Source organism: Uloborus diversus, chromosome 5, assembly GCF_026930045.1.
Source record: "Uloborus diversus isolate 005 chromosome 5, Udiv.v.3.1, whole genome shotgun sequence".
NCBI classification, from domain to species: domain Eukaryota; kingdom Metazoa; phylum Arthropoda; class Arachnida; order Araneae; family Uloboridae; genus Uloborus; species Uloborus diversus.
In genome coordinates this window covers 33746380-33769850 of record NC_072735.1, presented here as the reverse complement: position 1 = coordinate 33769850, position 23471 = coordinate 33746380, and positions in this window count along the sequence as shown.

The window sequence follows — 23471 nt, the reverse complement described above, 5'->3', positions numbered from 1 at the left end:
TTTCAAAAATACCAAATCCCGGTATTGAATTTTTGGTCCGATATTGCAATCCCTAGTAGACTCCATTTCTGTCAAACTCGATGCGGACGAAAATCTGACTAAACTGGAAGGAATATTATAAAAACATCCGATCAAGAATCAGTATTGATAATTTTGCGTTAACTGATTGTTTTTTATTGCGGAGACAATATCGTAGACTCTATCAAACACTATGCGGAGGAAAGTTCACCTAAAATATAAAGACTATTGCATGATTAGTCGATCAAGAAGCAGTATTGATAATTTGCGTGAACTGATTGTTTTTTTATTGCGGAGACAATATCGTAGACTCTATCAAACACAATGCGGAGGAAAGTCCACCTAAAATGGAAGACTATTGCATGATTAGTCGATCAAGAAGCAGTATTGATAATTTTGCGTTAACTGATTGTTTTTTATTGCGGAGACAGTATCGTAGACTCTATCAAACACTATGAGGAGGAAGGTCCACCTAAAATGGAAAGACTATTGCATGATTAGTCGATCAAGAAGCGGTATTGATAATCTACGTGAACTGAAAAAAAAAATATCACGAAAATATATTTTGATTACAAGTCATTCGATTTTAAGTGATTAACTGTCGCTATCTTTAAGCTGTCTGTGACGTCGTGATGTGTAGTTGTCTTGTGAAGCGATAAATATTCAAAAACACATTTGGTTAAATTGAGTAGACCGACGAGTGTCAGTTTGTATATATATATATATATATATATATATATATATATATATATATATATATATATATATATATATATATATATATATATATATATATATATATATATATATATATATATATATATATATATTTGTTTCTTTTTTAACAATAAGGTTTCAAAATCTTTTTCTTAGATAAATTGGCAACAGTAACTTTCTGTTGCACAGTTTCAAAAAGAAAATGACCAGAAAATAATGTGTTTGTTGTTGTGAAAAGAGGTTTTTCATTTACTGCATTAATGCACTTTTTTCATTAAAACCCCCCTACAAACCTAAGATTTGACTAGTCAATATTTAACCTAGTCAACTATGTCAATAAATCACCCAGAGATAGTTTTCACACCTTTACAAGCGTATATGACTCATGGAAAATAGAAAATACAGCTCAAATTCAATTCAAAAGCGTTTATTTTCACTTTTGTTTAATAAATAAAAGCTCGTCATCGTGAAAATTTCCGCGTTTATGTCCGTATAGCTGTTATTACATATCCCAACAAAACATAAATGTGAAAAAGAAGCCAAGTTCGGTCGAAAGGAGGTTCGAGGTAGACGGTGTCCCCGACAAAAAATAGTTCAGATCTAAACTGTTACCAAGTTCCATAGCAGTTCCACATAGATGTTGGATTTTCCCATGTTCTTCAATTCATTTAGAAGACAATTTTTTACTTTCTTTGATAATGGATTTTAAACTTGCGGCAAGTTCTAGTCATTGCTATTTTTTTTCAAACTTGCCAAGTTTTAAATCCATTATCAAAGAAAGTAAATAATTGTTTTCTGAATGAATTGAAGAACATGGGAAAATAAAATCCAACATCTATGTGGAACTGCTATGGAACTTTGTAACAGTTTAGATCTGAACTATTTTTTGTCGGGGACACCGTCTACCTCGAACTAAAGCCCTCGATCGAGGCTTTACCTCGAACCTCCTTTCGACCGAACTTGGCTTCTTTTTCACATTTATGTTATGTTGGGATATCATTACTTTTTGAAAAGCTAAATCAAAGGTTATGTTCTAATTCAGACGATTATAAATGCAAAAGCGTATAGAATTATATGATTTTCTTTTTTCCCCTGCTTTTACGGTTCACTGGTTTGCGGTTTCTCTTTATTAGAAGTTTTGAAGATATTTCGATAGCTGGAGACTTGGTGCGATCGCCAATTTTAGGCAGTAATCGTCTGTTTTTCCCATTTATCAGCAAGGCCAAAGTACATTAGTTCTTTGTCTTTGACGTCCTCAGATTTATCGACAATTAGGAAAATTGCCGACTCATCTCAAAATCTGTCTGGAATTTATTGTTCATGGGGATAATCATAACGTAGATCGTAGAATATGCAGAATTGGCGAAAATATTTCTCAATTGTTGAAATTATTGCTGCCATTTTTGCTCCTCCTGTAAAATTTTGCATTTAATTGAGATCTAAAAATTTTATAAATTTTAAAGCTGGTTATTTTTGATTTTAAAGGCTTAGCTCTAGATTTGCAATTTTAATTATTTGATGGATCATTTTTCATTTTAGCGGAAGTTAAAGTATCGATTAAAGCCCCATTTTGGTTAGAAATTTAACTGTTAATTTAAAACATCAACAACCTTGTTTTGGCAACGTTTGACGAGCTCTTTTGGTTTGATTTATTTGGCAAAATATTTTGCAATCGCACGGTAAAGTGATTACGCCGTGATGCTCATAAAAAATAGCGTAATTTTTTGCTACTTTAATATAGTTTTTTTGACTTTTTACATTTTTCCCTTTACATATGCATGAAAATCTATCTTTATGCCAAATTTCAAGTATGTGAGACACTTGGAAGTTCGTAAACATTTTGATGAGTGAGTGAGTCAGTGTTAAAAATGACACTTTTCAGATCTTAATAATTCCATAACTATAAAAGGTACACTCATGAAATTTAGGATTATAGGTCTACTGTGCAGCTCTATTAGACATACAAAATTTCAAGCACGTAGATTTAATAGTTTTTGAGAAATTAGGGGGTTAAAAGTAGCTTGAAATGGTTCGTGTAAGATACACACTGGTAGATGTGTCGCCTGATTTTTCCGAACTTGGCTGACACACTGCCGTGTGTCTAAATACCAATACTTTTTCACGCTATTATTTCTCACATTAATTGTTATTAACCGAAAGAAAAATAAAACCCTAATAAATATGGGATATTTCTTTCAGATGTAATAATTTTTTAAGAAAAAATTCACCTCTTCGGACTTTTGCTAGAAGCTTGAGAATATTTGTAATTCTCTTCCGAAAAAAAAAATCGGCAGATATATTTTGTGATTTCATAGCATACAATAAACATTCCTTCTTGGTGCATATCTCGAAAGAAAAGCGATCTGGTAAAGCGATGATACTAATGGATGCATATAACATTACTTGCTAGCCAGCGGCTTTTTCTCCGGAAAGTAAGATGGCTGGAACTTCTACTAGTGAGCAGTAACATCCGCGGTTATTGTTGATTTTTTTTTTTTTTAAAGAAAGAGAACAGCTAATTCTTTAGAAGATTCAGAGGAATTATTTTCCAAAAGCTTTTTCTAAAGAAAAGTAATTACGAAATGAATATATTATGAAGGGGATAGCATCCTTTTCCGAATCGCGGCATCTTTCGAAGAGTCTGAATATTCTCACGACACCCTAGTATTTTTCTATTATATATATTTGTATTGATACCATGAACACTTCGCGGTACACTGGGTGTCGCAGGAATAACTGTGTCGCAGTTCCCAGTTTAAGAAGCCTTGCATTGTGAAATTACGTTTAAATTATTTTTGTTACGTACAAAGTATTCGTAAATTGTTCGTATACGTTAGTATAGAGACAAAAAAAAACTGATAGCAAGCTTACTATCATGTTTTTCTTTCTATTCTTTGCACACCGTAATTACCTTTCGAAAAATAATGAACAGGTAGATGTATTCAGTACTAGCTGTACCCGCACGGTGATGCCCGTGCTAAATGTTTTAAAGAAATGCCTCGAATGAATGAAAATGTCTCTTCCTCCTCCCCACTCCGATGTAAAATAACTAAAATGCATGTACATCTTTATAAAACCTTTTAAATAAATAAACACATTCGGATTGCGGCAAACTGAAAAAGAAACAAAATAAAGAAAGTACCACCTTTAGTACAAACTGAAAACCTCGATCCCCCTTCCCCCCAGAGTAGAAGACATAATTTAATTAAAGACATCATTAAATCCACAACAAAAAGAAAAGCTAACCCCCCCCCCCTTCCTTAGCGAAAAGAATATATTAAAAACTGAATAAGAACGCAATACAAAGATCCCGTTCTACCTTAGCCACATAAAGTGTAGAGAAAGCATATTCGGCTTTTTATTTATTAGAAAAAAGCCTAAAAAAATCTATAATAATGCAATGAAAAATTAAATGTAAAATTTATAATATTTTCTGTGAAAACGTAGCAGAAGAAAAAAATAAATAAATAAAAAATAAAATTAATATAGTAGTTAATTTTTCTATCATTCGCAACGGGTAGTTATTGAAATTCAAATGACAGCCATGATTAACAGCATAACACATGCCAATTTTCAATTCATTGAAATTAAATTTTTAAGATTAACAAAGAAAATCAAAAGAAAGAAAACTTGCATATCAGCACTACCATTTACCATTAAAAACATTTAAAACGTTTAACCTCAGATTGTCTGTTTCTTTGAATTTGGAGTGAAATTTGAGTTTACAAAATATTTATATATCTGAGATTTCATTTAAGGATCACTCAGCTTTAAATTAAGTGTCTTGTAATAGAAAATACATAGGGGAGAGTGTTGCGAGACATTTTTCATATTTTAATTTTTAACGTCAATTATTTGAATCAAATTTAAAATCTGAAAGTCGCATTAAAATACTCCAACATATTTCTATGCAATATATTTTTTTCAATTCAGGCAGCTGGAAAAAAAATACTGCCATCCATTTAAAATAAGAGTTCTAAGCTGTCCCAAGGTAAAACATCCTATTGTATCTTGGGACACATCCTGTTGTACTATGGGAAAGTCATCTAGATTCAAGAAACAGCCACATATTTGAACCAATTTTGCACCAGAAAAACAAAAATAAATTATTTCATAGTAATGAATTAAATCATGAATAATGAATAATAAATTATGAATTATGAATTATTGTCTAGCATTAAATGCGTTTAAAAGTCTACATGAGATTAGAACATTGTTACATGTTCCTAAGCATATCTTAATTACTAAGAACCATGCATATGTTGCAGTGGTTGGAAAAACTACATATTTTTGTAGCGAACTGCAACTACAACTGCTTTGTTACAAATGTAATTAACTACAACTACTTTTTTTAAACTGTAGCGACTACAAACTACTTTTGAAATGTTGTTGGGAAAGGGGTGGGGGAGGGGGAGAGAATCACGTTATTAATTAAAAGTTCTCAATCGCATTCGAGCATGGTGACTATCATTTGGAAACGGTATGGAAGGTAGATGTTTCAGGAAAAGCAGGATATTCGGCGGTTGCAGGAACAAAGGCTGTCAGCTGAAACAAATTGATGAGTTCAACAGGGGCTAATTGCGCGCTTTTCGAGGTAAGATTTACGACATAATGAAAGCGACTCTTGGAACATTGAGCAGAAAATCTATTTACATCTTCTTTGTATTTGATAACTGCTTTTAATACCGTGGAATAAATTACCCGTCCCTACAAAAGAAAAATGTCTTAATAGCGACGTAATGGTTAAGTAAATGATGAATGGATAGTTGTGTTCTTGATTATTTAAACGAAGTTAAACACCAATCAAGTTTTTTTGGCGGGAACTTAATAGTGGGATATTAAACTTTAATGCTGTTCGTAAATGTAAAATTAATTCTCAATTAACAGCCTTATTTGAGACTAGTGGTACCCGCACGGCTTTGCCCGCAGTTGAAAATTAAAAGATCATTCGGTTCGCCTGTATATTTACAAATAATAGATGACGAATTTCTCGCCAATTGGCTGTGTTCATTCGCTCTCCCATTCCACGTCATGATAATTTTGTAATTTACTCGTCCATCTTATGATAATTTTGCTTTAATTTTGCTTTGGAAAATGTTCTTAAAATTGAAAAAAAAAAGAATAAAATCGAATTTTCGAAAAATCGCTTCGAGGTGCACACCCCCATGCTACAAACTAACTTTGTGCCAAATTTCATGAAAATCGGCCGAATGGTCTAGGCTCTATGCGCGTCACAGACATCCTACAGACACCCTACAGACATCCGGACATCCAGACAGAGACTTTCCGCTTTATTATTAGTAAAACGATTTGAAAAACTTCAATAATATGCTCTAAAATCTTAATCAACTCTGAAAATTACCACTGGCTAATAATGATGGTTATACAAATTTGCTTTTATAAAATACATAAACACTAAAAGAAAGCCTTGTTACACATTTCTTCACTACAGTAAACTCCCGATTATCCGCGAGTCAATCAACAATCAGGAACATGTATTTTCGCAGTAAAAAGCAAATACCAATGGCTGATTTTCTGTTAAAAAATTGTAAATTTACACTAAGTTTCTTTTGTTTCATTTATTTATTGTACTTTCTTCATCGTGCATACACTTGTTCGTTATTGATGTTATGTTCTGTTGTGCAAAATGAAACACCTTTTTACTGTACTGTACATAATTTTACTGTTTAAAGAAAATATTGTGCATCAAAACAGCAAAGTTTTTAAGGAAGGACAATTTTTACCTTATATGTTCCTCATTTTAACCTTTTTGCGGCTTATCCGCGGCACTTGTGCCACCCAATCCCGCCGATAATCGGGAGTTTACTGTATATATTTTTCAATGACAAGTTGAAAATTATGTGAACTTTGGTAGTCTAAAGAAATGTGCAAATATTAAGCTAAAAAACTAAAATGTAATAAATTTTAAACTCTCTTTTTATTAGCAGTGCGCTTTTATGTTATTATTTGAGAAACTTTTGTGTAAAACTACACTATGTAAATATATTTCCAATATTATGATGAAACATGTGTGCAAGATATCACTCTCACATAAACTCTAGTACATGCAAATAGTCCGGTATCCTCATTTATATAATAGCGAATGATCGAGTAACGCTCCTGACGTCATCAACAATGAAATTGGCGCCACGGCATGATAATTTGATAATATTTTTTGACACTGTTTGACATGCAGGGAAATGCTTTATTCTGACAAGGCTGAACTGGATCCAGTCACTTAACTGTTTTACTGGTAAGACTAATTTCAGGGGAATGAAGAAACGAAAAAGTGTTCAACTTTTAACGCTACCTACTGGAGTTTAGGATTAATCCACTGGAGTTAGGGTTAAAATTTCAACTATCAAAATATTCAAACACGCTTCATTAAAATATAGAAGAGCAGAAGCAAATTTTACCTGTCATACCTTGACCGGCGACTTTCTACTTTTTAAATAATAAGTTAAGAAATATGTAAATTTAAATTTATTTTTATTTAAAATATTTTTAAGTTGAGACTTAAACAATGAACAATAAATTTTATCAGCAGCAAATTGCTGTAATGAGGTCTCGACGAAAACCTGCGCAGAAAAGAAAATTAAAAGAAGATCTATGAAAATAAACAAAGACCAGGAGAAAACTCGTGGGTTTATAGATTAGAAATAGTCACGAACAAGTAAATAGAAAGTCAATGAGAAATCTGAAAAATCAAAAGATTAATAAGTTTCTTAGAATGAAAGCTAAGGCGCGTCCCTAAGGGGTAAGGTGATGTGGAGCCAGCGCCGTATCCAGTCTTTTGTTTCGGAAGGGGTTATACCAAACACATTTTTTGAAACATTTATATGGTCTATCAAATTTGGTTTCACGTATATTTCTATTGATTCTTGTTACAATAGATTATCTTAATGGAGGGAGGGGATGTTCTTACAACATGCCATTCTGTTACATAATAAATGACGTTCTCAATAACTACTATAAAGTATCATAAAAACACAATGAGTTTGTACAATTTTTCAGTCATACTAATTTCATTTCACAAATAAAATTGAAATAATAATAAGAACAACAAAAAAATTTTTGTCTCCAAAATGTAAATAAATAAATAAAATAAATAAATAATGGAAAGTATCTTTTGGATGAAAAATTTCGGAGGGGGTTTGAACCCTATAAACCACCCCCTTGCATACGGCCCTATTCTTTAAATTGGAAGTATATTTTTAAAGACCTTTAAAAAAGTATTTTTCTAAGTAGACAAAAGGTCTACAATGTAATATCCCTGTATTTTTCATCCTAAATATTTTTAATCAATATAGAATGTCTAGGTACTTATTCAAAATTCTTCATGAAAAAGTATAGTAAATTAAATAAGTTTTAAATATTAGCAGTCATTTTTAAAATCTTACGTTACTCACTTGCAAACTGTTACGTTAGTCACAGCTCAAATGTTACGTTAGTCACACTAATTATTTTATATCTACTGATACTAAAACAAATATTTTGCACTTTTTAAGTAGATATGACACAGATGTAGGAAAATAAAAAGTGCTGTTTGGTTCAATAATCTGGTTTAGTTTTTAAGCAGAAAATAGTACATTTTTGTGACTAACGTATCGTAAATATTTTCAATAAAATAACCAAACTAATTAAAATACTTATCTTATAATGTATACAAAAAGAACAGTCAATTTCATTGGGCCAGCATCTAATCTTTTAGAATAAACATAGTTCTTTTAAAAATTTGCAAAAATTTTTACATTACACAAGAAAACTTTACAAACAAGAAAAAATTACACAGACTCATGTTTTTTGGGTATGCTAAGCCTTCTCTACAACCTCGCACTTCTAGAGCCAGAAGAAAAATACCGAATGAAATTTTCAAACTGTTACTGGATTTATGTACTAGAAAGTATGCTGAATGAAATGATAGGTCACAATTAGGGCTTTGTGGTAAAAAAATTCTCAGGTTGAGATTGACATTTCTATGGAATGACCCTCTTTCATAAAAATTTGCAAATGTCCCGTATGTGACGCTATACATCATACTTTTTTTCAACAGTTTAAATTATCATTTCTTAGGATATTATTTGTGTTTCATTTACTTTGGGGCCTTGACTTTTAAGGTCTTTAGTTTGTTTTGCCATCACATTTTTATTAAAACAGAAATGTTAACTAAATCCTGTAACAAATGATAAGAGGTTGACTTTAGGTGTCCCGCACGTGACGCTTGCAATTTTTTTTTTTTTTTCAAGCAACAAAAATATGTAATAAAAATATAAGTACGTCTGACGTATCTTTGTGCTAAAGGTAAAGATAAGAAAATGTGATATCTCCAGTTTGTTAAAAATATTAAGCTTTATAACAAATTTTTGGTAACATAATGGAGTCCGATTGTCCCGCACGTGACAGTGGAATGGCCCTGCTACTCATTGATGGTAGATTAAAAAAAAAAAAAAGGAAAGCTCAAAATTGCTAATTTTTGAGCAATGACGTTTAAAAAGAGGGGTGTTTTGACGGGTATTTTTCTCATTTGGGGGGAGGCTCTTGCTTTGGGGTGGGTCTCCGCGATATTGAGGGGGGTGCTCCCTTGCCCTTAGGAAGGGCACTCCTGTGTTATGGAAAGAAAATTAATAAAAACGTAATTACAGATTGACTGCATTTGTTTAAAATATATATGGAATCATTGCAAAAAATATCAAACTCTTTTGAACTTGCAAAAACTACAGTATATAAGAAAATAAAATCAATGAACTTATGTGTGTGTCAGAGCTTTGAATCATTTGTAAAATATTTTTTGGCATGATCTCTTCGTCTCTACACTCCAACTCTTTTGCGCATATAATAACTTTAACTTTCTGCACACGTGTACAAATTAAAAGTCAGAATTCTAAAGTGGTAAAATGTAACGAAGGGGGTCTCATGTATGGAGTACTGCCAGATAATGATTAGGCATGAAATTGGAACAAACTTATGCAGAGGGTAGAAAGGCCATCTGCACGTTCTTTTTGAAAACAAATAATTTAAATTAGTTCTGTTTCTGATATGCTGAAAACTGTAGCTCCAATCTAACTGCTGCCAAATTTTATTCTCATTTTTTACTTATGATGAAAGTATAAGTTCTTTTTTCTGAATAGTTTATTGAGAATTTTGGCACCGATTCTTCAAAGGAAACGCTCGAATGATAATTTTTTATTGTTTTATATACCATTGTTCTAAAATCGGCAACAATCCAAACTGTTAAAACTTTTCATTTTTTGTCGAGCATTTGGCAGTTTACGATTGAAAAGAAAAGAAAAGTAAAAAGGTTGCAACACGAATACACCGTCTGAAATCAGTCTGCCAAATTTTGAAGAAGGGTCAGGAATGTACATTGTTTTTTACAGTTAATTGTTACAGAAAAAAAACAGCGATCCATGTTCAACTCAATTTGTTTTATTTCAATCAGGGTAATAATTTTTTTACAAATATGCATTTCACATATAAAATAAAGGAAAAAGAAATCATAAACTGAAATATATTTCACCCTGTCTATTTGAATATCCCTGATTGAGTAGGTGAGAGTAAAGGCTATATAACAATAGCCTGACTAGCTCCTACCACTCAGAAAAGAACTTAATTTAGGGCCAGTTTATAACATTAGATAGTAATAACAAAAATAAATGCATAATCATACAAAGAACACATAAACACAACGCAAGTAATGCAATAAAGTATGTCGAATTTTATAACAAAATCAAAGTATACTATTAAAATACTTTATCCTAAATTAACTGCAGTAGAGTTGAGTATAAATTTTTTTAGCCTTTTCTTAAACAAATTTCCACTATTAATGGTTTTTTTAACAATTGGGTAAGGTGTTCTACAATATTGGTCCGAAAAAGTTAATGCCATTAAACAATAGATTTGTTCTTGCGTTACAACACTCCTGTTTGTGAAAATTGCAACACCACGAAGGACTTACGCGAGTGAGCTGAAAATTGCAGGAAATGCAAAGTGCATTTCCTGCATTTTGCATGATGTGCAAATGATTAGAATTGCAGACCGGTAGCGCATGCGTTTGCTGAGCAGCGCCCTCTGAACGGCGGATCGAACCGAATATAAATAGACGGCTGTAGCGAGACGTGTATGATTATCGGTGGTTATATGCTAGAGTAAACGTTAACTGAATCTTTTCGTCGAAATAAATCGAAATTTGAGCAAATTTCGGAGTTTGAACGGGGCAGAATCATCGGCCTTCGTGAAGCTGGATTGTCTTATCGTGCAGTAGTCGCTCGTGTGCAGCGTAACAGCAGCACAATCATGTGTGTTTGGAAGCAGTGGACGGACGAGGGTCGGACAGCTCGGAAATCCGGGAGTGGACCCCGAAATTTGACGTCAGCTCGCGATGACAGACACCTGGTGCGTATGGCGCTGACGGACCGCTGAGTTTCTTCTAAACAATTGGCAGCACAGTGGTCAACAGTTACAGGTGTTTCATTGTGTGCTTCATAAATTCGGAGACGTCTGCTGCAGCGTGGGCTCCGTGCAAGGATTCCTTTATACAGGATTCCTCTCACGCAAAACCATCGCCGCCTGCGGCTACAATGGGCCAATGTGCATAGGAGCTGGCGTGCTGATTGGCAGCGGTCGTCTTTTCTGACGGGTCCCGCTTCAATTTGTGGCACCATGATGGCCGAATTCGTGCCAGGCGCTATGCCGGTGAACGGCACATTGGACGAACACCCGGAGTTATGGTCTAGGGTACCATAGTATAACATTGAACGATCACAATTGCTACGAATTGTGGGCAATTTGAACAGTACCCGATACATAAACGAAGTTTTACAGCCCCAAGCTATTCCTTACCAGCAAGGATTGCCAGGGGCTGTATTCCAGCAGGATAATGCCCGTCCACATGTCGCCAGGACTGTAAAATCCTACCGTGATTCGCAGCAGGTACAGCTTCTTCCTTGGCCTGTAAATTCCCCGGACATGTCACCGACTGAACATGCGTGGGATTTCGTTCGGCGCCATCTCGCTCATGATCATCGTCCTGTTGCTTCAACAGACGAACTTTAGTTGCGCATACAAACAATATGGAATACTCTTCCGCAGACGGATATTCAAACTTTGTTTCACTCCATACCGAGTCGTGTAGCAGCTCTTATTGCGGCGCGTGGCGGCCACACAAAATACTAATTTCTACCTCTTTTTATTGTTTGTTTGGTTTGAAAATGTAATCATTTATTTGTACTATTACCACTCAACTGTGTATTAAATTTCGTTCAACTATGATGCTTTTTTCATGGTGTTGCAATTTTCACAAACAGGAGTGTAGGTAAAATATTTTCACGGTTTTTAGTGGGGTAACTGTGAACCATTTCACTGATTGTTTCTATTTCCAAATTCAAACCATTTATTACTAAATCATGCATAAAAATACAAACATTATATTTATGAATTTGTTCCACGGTCTTTAAAAAGCGTCTATTGATTTGGCATCTAGCTCTCTCAATTAAGCAATCAAGAATATTTCGGTTTACATTGCCCTTTAAAATGTTCGGTGTAATTGAAGTGAAAACATCTTTCAGGTAATCAACGAGCAAAAATGACAACAAAAATATTTTTCAATTTTTTTTTTAAAGTTATGTGACTCTGCTTTCTAAAACTTAAAAATTATTTACTGCTTTAGAAAAAATAAGAAAATGGACAGTAGTTTTATTGTTATTCGCCGCACATCTTTTTACAATGATCAACTTAGCTACTGAACTTTAAAAAAAAGTAAATCAGATTTTTTGAAAAACCTGAAGTTAAAAACAAAATATGAAAAAAAAAAGTCAAAACTTTGAGCCATTCGAAAAACAAATTACGTTTCAAACCTCCGCTTACGGTCACCAACTCAATAAAATTAAATGAATACCGTAAAAGTTGCTTTTTTTCTAGTAAAGGAAAAATCAGAGAACACAACTTGTCATCGATACCGTATTGGAAGTTTTAAGTAAGCCATTCACTTCAAATTACCACCAGCAAAATTACTATCAATCTTCAAGCATTAAAGGTAATGTAAAATCATTATGTCAGTTAAATTTTGCCTTTAAAATGAGCAAGTGGAAATTCTTTCAATTACGATGTTACGTTTTGTTAATTATTTTATTAAATTTTGGTTAGCACAACAAGCTTTCTGTGCTAGTGATGTTAGATGAAATTTATTCAAGGTAGCAAACATATTTGAACTTGTTTTATTACTCTAATAAATATTAAAGTAGCATGTTTGGGTTCAGGTGCAATTTGGGAGTTAGAAAGATTCTGTTATTGGTACTGAGAAAATGAAGAATGCTGGAAAAAAAATAGCTGTGCTGTAGTACTGCTTTGCCTCTTCCGTCGAGTTCTAACAGTGCTGAGGTGCACTATACAAAATAATGGCATAAAACTCAAACCACTGCAAAGGGGTGAACACTGCACATGTGAACAATTGAAGGGATTTTGCAAAAATAACGTGAAGCAGAGACATATTTCATGTAAAAATCTCAAAAATGTCCTTAAGAAAAACAAAAAGCAGTTAAAACGTGTTGTCATTTTTGTCTTTTTTTTTTTTTTTTGTCTTTTTTTTTTTTTTTTGAGCAATCACGATTGCTAATTGTTTTCATTTGACATTCCTTGATGTTTGGTTCCTTTTTCAACCCCACCGTCCTCTGCAGGCGCGACTCCTCCGGTCCTGAGCACTGTCTCCCGGAATCCGCTTCCTCTGGTCGGAGGCGTCCATGTCCTTTTTACACACACGCACGCTCATACACATACACACTCACACGCACATACGTGCGCCTTTATATACATACGCTATACACACACCAACGTGCATATACACAGATCTACGCACACACACAAGTCACCACTTACACATACACAACTATACTCACGTAACCGCTCAAGAGGAGGGGCAGGCTTCGGGGGACAGGAGCCGTTTCAAGAAACAATAACTCAAATGAGTAGGATCCTGTCACAACTCGTGATTGCGAAAAACATAATTTGGATTTAAAATTTCAGAATTCAAAACATTTTTTTAAGTAAAAAAAAAATGTGAAAAAAAGAAAAGTTTACATTTGCCCCTATCTATTTCCTAACTCATGAAATCAGTAAACAATTTTTCAACTATAAATTTAAAAAACAAAAATCCAATAAGAAGGAATTTTTAAAAGAAATAACTACAGATCATATTCTTAACTCATTGTCCACTATGCCGTACTAAGCACAGATCTGCACATTTTGTCAAAATTGAGTTAGTGTCACTGGGTGATCATTAGTAATTTAGTTTACCTTAATCTCAAGTTCTTTGGCAATTTTGTAACGCGGAAAATTTTAAGAAAGCTATAGCAAAAAAGTGGTATCTGCATATTTTGCGTAGTTTGCTAAAGCAATTTGAACGTAAGTGACAAAAGAAAGCGTTTAAAGTGGTATCTGAGCAGTTACACCTTTTTACTTTCTTTTACAAAGTTGTATTAGATTTTATTATCGACCTATATCAACTATGAAAAGATAAACTAATTTTAGTACTCTGTTACAGTAAACAGCTACATTATTAAATATGCTGATTACTAAAGTATAAAAGCTGTATCTACATAATTACTAAGGAAACAAGCTGATGTGCAGTGGCGGATTGGTTGAAAAAATCGGCCCTGGCATCAGGAGATGTAGCGGCCCCCTAGCTCTTATAGATAAATTTTACCTAACGATTGGGATATCACTTAAATATAAGAAAATTATTCCTAACAATTAAATATGTTTTATTTAAACGAATTTTAACAGATAGGAACACTTCTGCGCTTTAATGGTGAACACATTGATACAGTATTAGCTAAACCTTATTCTGGGGGAAATTTGTGATTGTAATTGCCCATTTAAGTATTTTTATAATGCCCGGAACTTGATTGAATGTTTCCATAATGATAACACTGCTTGTTCAGTGTGTCCTTTTCTGCAGTCATAACAAGTAACTTAATTTTCCTATTTTATGAAACTGATCTAGCGATGTTCATGGGTGAAAGACTAAGGCCGTCTTTTTAGAACGTGATGGTTCCCTCGACACAAACACACATTACTGGGCCCTGTTATAAACATTCCCTTTTTTATACTACCATACCCTGACGACCCCCAGACTCGATACGAGGTCAAAAACCTGGTGGGAGGGGTCGGGTACGAGTCTTACAGCCCCTTAATTTTTTTATTCAAACGCATGTATCAATACAAAGAGAGAAAGTGGACTTAACTTTCTGGCTTCTGGGAGTCATTAAAGTATTAGCAATATAAACTTAATGGAAAGATTAACTTTGAGTCTGAAATAGGGGTCCAGAGGGCCTTTCCCCCGGAAAATTTTCGAAATTGTAGTCTTAAAAATTCAATTTTAGGCAATATTTAGCGATGTTAAGGAAACGTAGTTTCAGAGTTTCTCCTGCTGCAATTTTTCGGAAGTGTAAATCCAAAAACAGAATTTTAAATTATCTCCGAGTATATACTATGAAGAGCGGTTCCGGGAGCTCTCCTCTGAAATTTTTAAAAATATATTAGCTCTGAAAACGCAGTTTTAGAAGATCTTTGGTGATTTTAAGTCGAGATAGATTCCGAGGCCATCCACCAGAAAATTTTCAAATTGAAGTCTTAAAAGCTATTTTTGGTAAACACAGGCGGATTTACGGGGGTACGCCGTGGGGTAAATTTTCTCCAAACAACCTTTAAAAAGGAAAACTTTAAAAAATATTTTCCAAATTTTAGCCCAACCCGAATAAACACCAGAGAGAAACCAGCACTGACAGATTCTAGTATATTTTTCTTACTGTCTGACTGTTGATTAAAGTCAACAGTAAAATACTGACCTTACAAAAAGAGCCGTCACATTCATATTTCCGATCTAGAGAAAATTAGCTCTCGTTAAAAAAAAAAAAATGAATGTATAGTGCGAATAAAAGAAATTAAAAACCAAAAAAAAAAAAAAAAAAAATTGATTGCACGAACTAATAATTTACAAAAATCGCACTCACAAAAACGATACCGTTACGAAATTTGCGATCTTTTATGATCGAGACGAAACTTTACAAAACTTTTTTTTATGCAAAAATATAAACTTCACATTTTTTGTCTGGTCGTGAATGTTTTATTACATTTCATTTTCCCACTTTTTAAACGAATTATTTTCAAAAATTGAACGCGGTAAAACTTTTCCTTTTTTTTCGTGGTAAGTAGGGGGTAAACTTAAAAGCGATTTTTTAATTTTTTTTACAATTTTTTTTCTTCTAGGAGGAAGAAAAAAATCTTTTTTTATGAATTTTAGTTACACTTACTAAAATAGTCGCTGTATTTTACAAATGATTGTAAAATACTCGCTTTTGTCATCAAAATAGTCGCCTTTGCCCTCAAAATAGCAGCTTTAGTCGAGATTTGCAGTGCTGTATCCCCCTCCCCGTCCCCTGTATTGCAATGGCGTAGCTACAGTTTCTGTCGCCCGGGGCGGTTCTTCTATTTGCCACACCTTTTCATTGAGACGTATCTAATATTTAAAGCATTGAAAATTATCGCTCAAAATAGAAAACTTCATTTAAGGTAGCAAAAGGAAACTAATTTAATCCGTATTCTTCCTACAAAAATTAAGGGGGCGGGGTCAGGCGCCTATCTAGGAGAAATATTCTGAATTTACATCAAAAATTGCAGTTAAAGTAACTTTTGGGGGAATGGGGTTCTCTACAGAATCTTTATCAAAACTGAAGTCAGTTTAAACCTTTGAGGACGATAGAGAATCAGCTTTTATTCCGTAACAAAGTTCAATAATGTTTTCCCTGCATTAATTCAGCACTGGCAAAGAAACAACTTTTACAGAAATATATTTGATACTTATATACAGAAACAGATGTTATATTTCCAGAAATATATTTCATATTACATATTTGAATATTTTCCGAAATTTGAGTTTTAAAAATACAACTTAAGTGTTGAATTACAATTTAAGGACTTACAATTTAAAGACATTAAGAATGAGGAAGATTCAAGGTCTCACGACGGAAATATTACATCTTTGAACACGGAAATGATCGTTCAGTCCAAAACCTTACATTTCAAAGGTTTTTTTTTTTCTCCTTTGCCTCCAGTATTAGATTTAAAGTATGATTCCCTTATTTGATTTTTTTTTCACACCAAAAGTGCTGAATCGCCGCCCCGGGCGGACCATACCCTCTCCTCCCCTCCCTAGCTACGCCATTGCTTTTTTGTTGCACCCCCAGAATTCACAGCCTAAATCCGCCTATGTTGGTAAAGACTAGGGCACCAGCAGTTACTCGAAAGTTAAGTTCCAAAAACGAAATTTTTGCTGACCTTCAGTGATGTTAGGAAAAGGAATTTTCCGGAGGTTCACCCCGGAAAATTTTCGAAATTGAAGCACTAAAAACGAGATTTAAAACGTTTTTCATTGATGATGCCGAGAGAGAGGAGGAGACGAGGCACTTTCCCAGAAAATTTTTGAAACTGTTAAGTTAAAAACCCAGTTTTAGACCATCTTTGGAAAAGTTAAAAAAATGGGAGAGGTTCGAGTGCTTTCATACAGCAAATTTTCGAAACTGAAATTCCATGTTATGGCGGGAGTGGGTTCGGCTGTTCTCTTATGAAATTATTCAAAATTGAAGCCAAAAAATTTAAATTTTACACGATCTTCGATGATATTAGGAGGGGGGAGGTTCTGGGGACCACCGGAATTCTTCCGACGTTGGTTTTTATCAACTTATTTTCTTTTTAAACTGCGGAGCCCGAAACCGTGAGTTTGTACAGCTTACAGAATACTTTATGTTTTGTCAAAAAATGTTTGAAACTCACAATTCGGCGGCATTTGGCCTATAATTTGATAATCTTAATAATGTAGAGCCTTTCAAGCTCCTCAATGGAATTTTACGATTGCATTTTTTTAAATATTTTTTTCCGAAAAAAATATTGTGTCACTTTTATTCCAATTGTTATAAACAGAGTTGCCGAGAGAAAAAAGGGAAAAAAATGACATAGGTCAATGTTTTTCACAGGCCCCCTTCTACACCTTTCACCATTAGGATATTTTACCCTCTGCACGAGTTCAGTTAAGAGCCGGACCCCTATTCTCCAACTAAGCTGACATGACCTCACGTCGGCCCTTGTTGTAAGCTGCATTTTAGAGCAATTTGAATGGTCATATATAAATAAAAGCGTCAAAGAAACCAAAAGTATTTTAACTTTTTACGACCGCTAAGGTTTCCCTGCTTTTTTTTTTTAATTTATTCATTTATTTTTTATTACACCACTAAAAATATATTGGCAGCCCAGGGCCCGAACAACTAAAAGTAAGGCTCTAGGTCCACATTAATTTGGAGGCCCCCTTATGCTGTGATTGATTTACATTTTAAAACACGAAAGCACTTTTAGAGGTCTCTTTGTATAGTCACACAACTATGTATAAATCACTTATGTGCGTTTATGAATCCCCTTTGGGCCCCCTCATAATCGTGATCAAGGAAATTCGTTACTGGAAGAATGATTAAAAATTCCCCTTTAAAAAAGTTTTTTTCCAATTAATAAGTCACATATTTTTTGAAATACATGTATTTTTCATATCGTTGCAATACTATGAATAATTCTTTGAAAAATGTGGAGCCCCTTAGGAACATGGGGCCCCAGTTCTAGGCCTAGTCAGCCTGTGTGGTAATCAGGCCCTGGGCAGCCCCATTTCAGAAATTCCCCCTCCCCCCCCCCCCTCTTGGTAACGTCCTGCCTCCCTCCACCCGCAAGCTTTAATCCATGCGTAAAGAGGAGCTGAGGCTGTATTTTGCGAATTTGCGTTATTCTAAACACATCCGCGCAAAATTTGCATTTTGCTGTTAGTAGACAGGCCCGAAAGACTTTGCTGTTAGTTGATCGGCCCAAAGCATGACCGGCCCACCGGGCAAATGCCCGGTTGCCCGCCGGCTGTATCCGCCACTGCTGATGTGTGCATCACATGATTTGCTTTTACTCCAATTTAATATCATTTCCCCATTACTGGCAATTTTAATGTGATTCAATAGTTTACTCTCTAAATATCACCAACAGTAGCCATATTGAAATATATAAAAAAAATCGCCAAATTTGCCAGCTTGTCTTGTTTTCAGACAAAAGGGATATTAAATTAATCACGAGGGCAATTTTATTACGGAAATTTTGTAATGAATTCGGTGATTTTTTTTTTTTTTTTTTTGCATACGAAATCCAAGCGCTTTTTAACAGTAACTTTTTATCGAGTAAAAAGAAATTTTTTAATAGACAATTTAAAAATATGCAAAAAACTGAGAAAATTTAGATTTATATTTAAATTAAATTCTAGAGGATGAGGGAAACGAGAGTTTGAAGGTCAAGGTTAGAGAATTTTTAGTTTGCTTTTGTTGCTATTTCCCCTTTATTGCAATTTTAATGTGATTCAATAGTTAGCTCTCTAAATATCACCAACATTGGCGAAATTGAAACCAGATTTAAAAATTAAAAAAATTGCCAAATTTGTCACCAAGTTGGCGACAAAACTTGGCGACCAAAAGATATCGTTATATATAATATTATACCAAAAGATATCTGGCTATATATCGCCAAGTGTTCGCCAAATTATGACACCACTTGAGTTTGCATCGAAATTAACAATGATTTCCCCCCAAAAAAGTGCAAAAGACCCCTTTAGAAACACCCGAATGCAACCAAAAGGGGAGGTGCACAACTAGACCCCACTAGGAGTCTACGTACCAAATTTCAACTTTCTAGGACACACCGTTCTTGAGTTATGCGACATACATACGCACATACGTACATACGCACATACATACGTACTAGTGATGTTCCGGATATCCGTATCCGTATCCGCGGATATCTGAAGCAAAATGAAGATCTGTATCCGTATCCGTTACTTTTTTGACGGATCTTAAACGGATCATTTCTATTCTAAAATTTTTTAAATATTTGAATAAAAGACTCTTAAATTCCGTTTAAATTAGGTTTTATTCCCTATTTAAATTATAAAGTATCATTTCAGAAGCCAATTTTTACCCCCCCCCCCCCACCCCCGTTGCAAAAAGGAAGGGGAAATAAGTTTTAAAAGTGTGTATCAGTGTGTCTTTATGTGGCATCGTAGCTCCTAAACAGATGAACCGATTTTGATAGTTCATTTTTCGTTCATAGCTTGGCCTCTTTTTTGTAGAACTTTAACTACCGGAGATATTAATTAAAAACCGATTTAACGTTTTTCACAATTATGGTAGTAAAAATTTACCCGTACGTTAAAAATGTTGGCTTTAATTGAAAGAACGAAGTTTTCTGCGTTTGATATTTATTCGAAACTTCCAACTTATATGCAGTAGGAGCTATAATCTTTTTAAGTAAATTTTAAATGCAATTCTAAGCCTTATATGCGTGATTAGTAGCGATTTCATAGTCGGAAGATAGGAGAAAAAGCTCAATGTTTTAAAATTTTTACCTGCTGTCAGTTCATATTTGTTAACAAATGTGTGTTCTGACCCGCGAAATTCATCTTAATATGAGGTCGGCTCTCTGGGACATGTTTTGTTTTTTAAAATTTTTAATTTAATATTAGTTTTTGTTATTGATTTGGGATTTCTGTTATTCTTCATTTTTGTTTTTCTCGGCATCCTTTAAAAAAAATTGAGTCTAAATTCTCTATTTACTGTTTGTAAAGGTGTTCCCGGCTCTGTATTTCGTCGGTCGGAGAAGTTCGGTGGAATGGGTCAGCGCTGCATTTATGCTGAAATAAAATGGGAAAATTTTTTTTTATCCTGTCCAGTAGCAGCTTTACACTCTTGCTCCTGTATCCTACATCTACCGAGTAAGCTAGAAATAATTTTTCACACTCCATCTAAGCATTAATGCAGCTCTGACCCATTCCTTCCAACTCTCAATCAATTTTAACGGAGATTTCTTTAAAGAGCAAATCATAGTCTTGATTATATTTTTGCCGCAGTTGACATTTTTTGAAGAAACTGCCATTATTCGGACGGGAATACCTTCCGTAACAAATTTTGCAATTGGATAGTTGAATTGGGTAAAAGTAAAAAAAAAATTGAGATCCGTATCCGTATTCGTATCTGCGGATCTTGACACTAATCATCCGGATTCGTATCCGTACCCGCGGATCTACTTTTTTAACGATCCGACACATCACTAATAAGTACATACCCACATACATACGTACCTACAGACGTCAAGAGAAAACTTGTTGTAATTAACTCGGGAAACGTCAAAATGGATATTTCGGGCGTCTATACGTTCTTAGGTACATATGTACGTGCGATCGGATCGAAAAAAGATATTCAATCAACATTCATTCGAGGTTGAGCAAAATGGAAATTAAGGCCGATTTTTGAGTGAAATTTTTTTCGCGAAAACAATACTTCCTTTTTTGTAAAAGGAAGTAAAAATCGATCTGGGGCAGTCCTTGAGCTCCATCCGTTACTCTAACAATCGCTTTTTTAAAGCTTCAATTTCTAGAAATTCCTCCGTACCTTTTGCCCCCAAACATCTGCGAAGAAAGGCTAAAATTGCGTTTTCAAAGCTACAAGTTTCAAACAAATTCCAGGACAGAGCCCCCGGACCCCCCTTTCCTATCAGTTTTAAATTTTTGTTTCCTTTTTCGATGTGTCCCCTCCTCCTAAAAAACATTTTCCTGGTTGTGCCGCTGAAATAGAGTATCACTTTGATTCAGGGCATAAGTCACTAATAACAGGGAGTGTACACTGCAGATTCTTCATTCCTCAGATCCTGGAAAACAACTTTGGAAGGAGAAAAAAATCATTTTCAGAGTACTTAGAATTTCTTGAACTATCTAATTAGTCTATGGAATCATTCGCGTATTAAAACAAACGCAACTTAGAAAAAGAAATCTGTACTTTAGTATTACAAAACGTAAACACAACGGTTAGGCGCCATTGATCGTGTAAACTACTAACGCAACGACTAAAGAGGGTAGACATATTTTTTTGGGAAAGAGTGAAACTTCTCCGAATGTATGTGCGCATTACTATCTATAACTCTGTTCTGTTTCACTGAATAACGTACATTCGTTAAAAGTTATTAAGATTCCTCAAATTTATTCATTTATTTTTTGAAAAACTAAATTTTTGCATTATTTTAGTTGGACTGCAGAATATGAATCAAAGAAATTTCCCTAGAAAATCAAAAGCTTGCCCTACCCCCTCCCCAATTTACACGGCCAAGTTACGCATCTGCTTTAAACTCATCAAAAGCAAAGCTTTTCATTTTTCAATTTATGCAAAATGGTCATTCTCATCGACTGCAATATTAACATATCATCGGAAAATGTTGTTTAGACTCTCATTCGTCATAATTGGAAGTCCATAACTAATAAACGAGATATTATTATTTTGAAAACTTTAACTATAATGCTGATTATGTCGACAAAATTTTTGATACAGAACATCGAAACTTGATTTTATAACGAGCTGCAATCCTCATATAAATAATAGCAGATGATCGAGTAAACCGCGTGTTTCAAACCTCAAAAAAAGAAAAAAAGGTTTGATGTTAACATTCTCCACTTTGTATGTCTCACTTGTCATTTATTTCCTCCTCCTTGTCACGAACGGTTACAATTTGATGAACACCACCTTAAATAAGGACTTCATTCGTAGTCAGTTCCTTGTAAATAGACATTTCTCTACCCTTTTTTCACGAATGCAAAAGAAAAATATTTCTCACCCTGGTATTAGCAGGGCCGATCCTAGCAGGTGTGCAGAGTGTGCACCGCACAAGGGCGGCCAAAGCAAGGGGCGGCCGCAGGCCGCATCATATAGTTATTTTAATCAAGCAAAATTCTTCAAGAATTTCTCACAAGTTGACATAATAAGTCGAATAAATATGCAGAATTATAAATGTTCAATTATCAAAGTAGGTGTCAATTTTCCAACAGCATAGCATATTGAGAAAAATGGAATGTTAAAGCAATGACGAAGGGGAAATGACGGAAATCCCCCCTCCCCCAAAGCATAAAAGGGTGTCTTCTAAAGGCCACTAATGCTCATCCCCAGCCTCCCAAGCTTTTATTGACCCTTAACAATGAAGACATATTTTATGTGGAAAAAAAAACTGTGCTGATAGAATTCTCTCGCAAGTATTTCAAACAACAAATTCTGTGTTCAGCTGTCGTGGATGCATGGAGACTGGAGAGACATTGGAAAATTGCGACTCCCCTGAGAGTCAAACATATATAATCAACGAACTAAAATTTTTAATTTTCCCCCTTTACAGCAATTTTTTCTAATTAAAATTACGAATGAACTGCCCGGTTTCAGATCAGGTAGGAGGACAGGGCTCTTACCCCGGGTTACAAATTTTAAGTGTGACTCCAAAACAAAGATACAAAAGGATGCCTTGACGAGACTAAAGAAGACTTCAAACTGCGTTTTTAGGACTTCATTTCCGGAAAATTTCGCTGGTTGAACCACCAATTTTAAGGATGAAATTAAGTCTCTTATTCACCCTTTCTACCTTAATGTAATCAAACATAGCCTAAAAATGATGGCTCCAAAATCCGAAATGTCTTTTCTGGGGACAGCTCTTCCCAACGTCATCAAAAATTGCTCAATGATCTTTTTCAAATTTCTTTTTTGAAATTTTTGCGGTAGAGAGCCATGAAATTCATTCCCTAAGATTACTACCAAAGATGGTTGGAATTAGCGTCTTTAGAGAGCCCCCCCCCCCCCCCCCCCCAT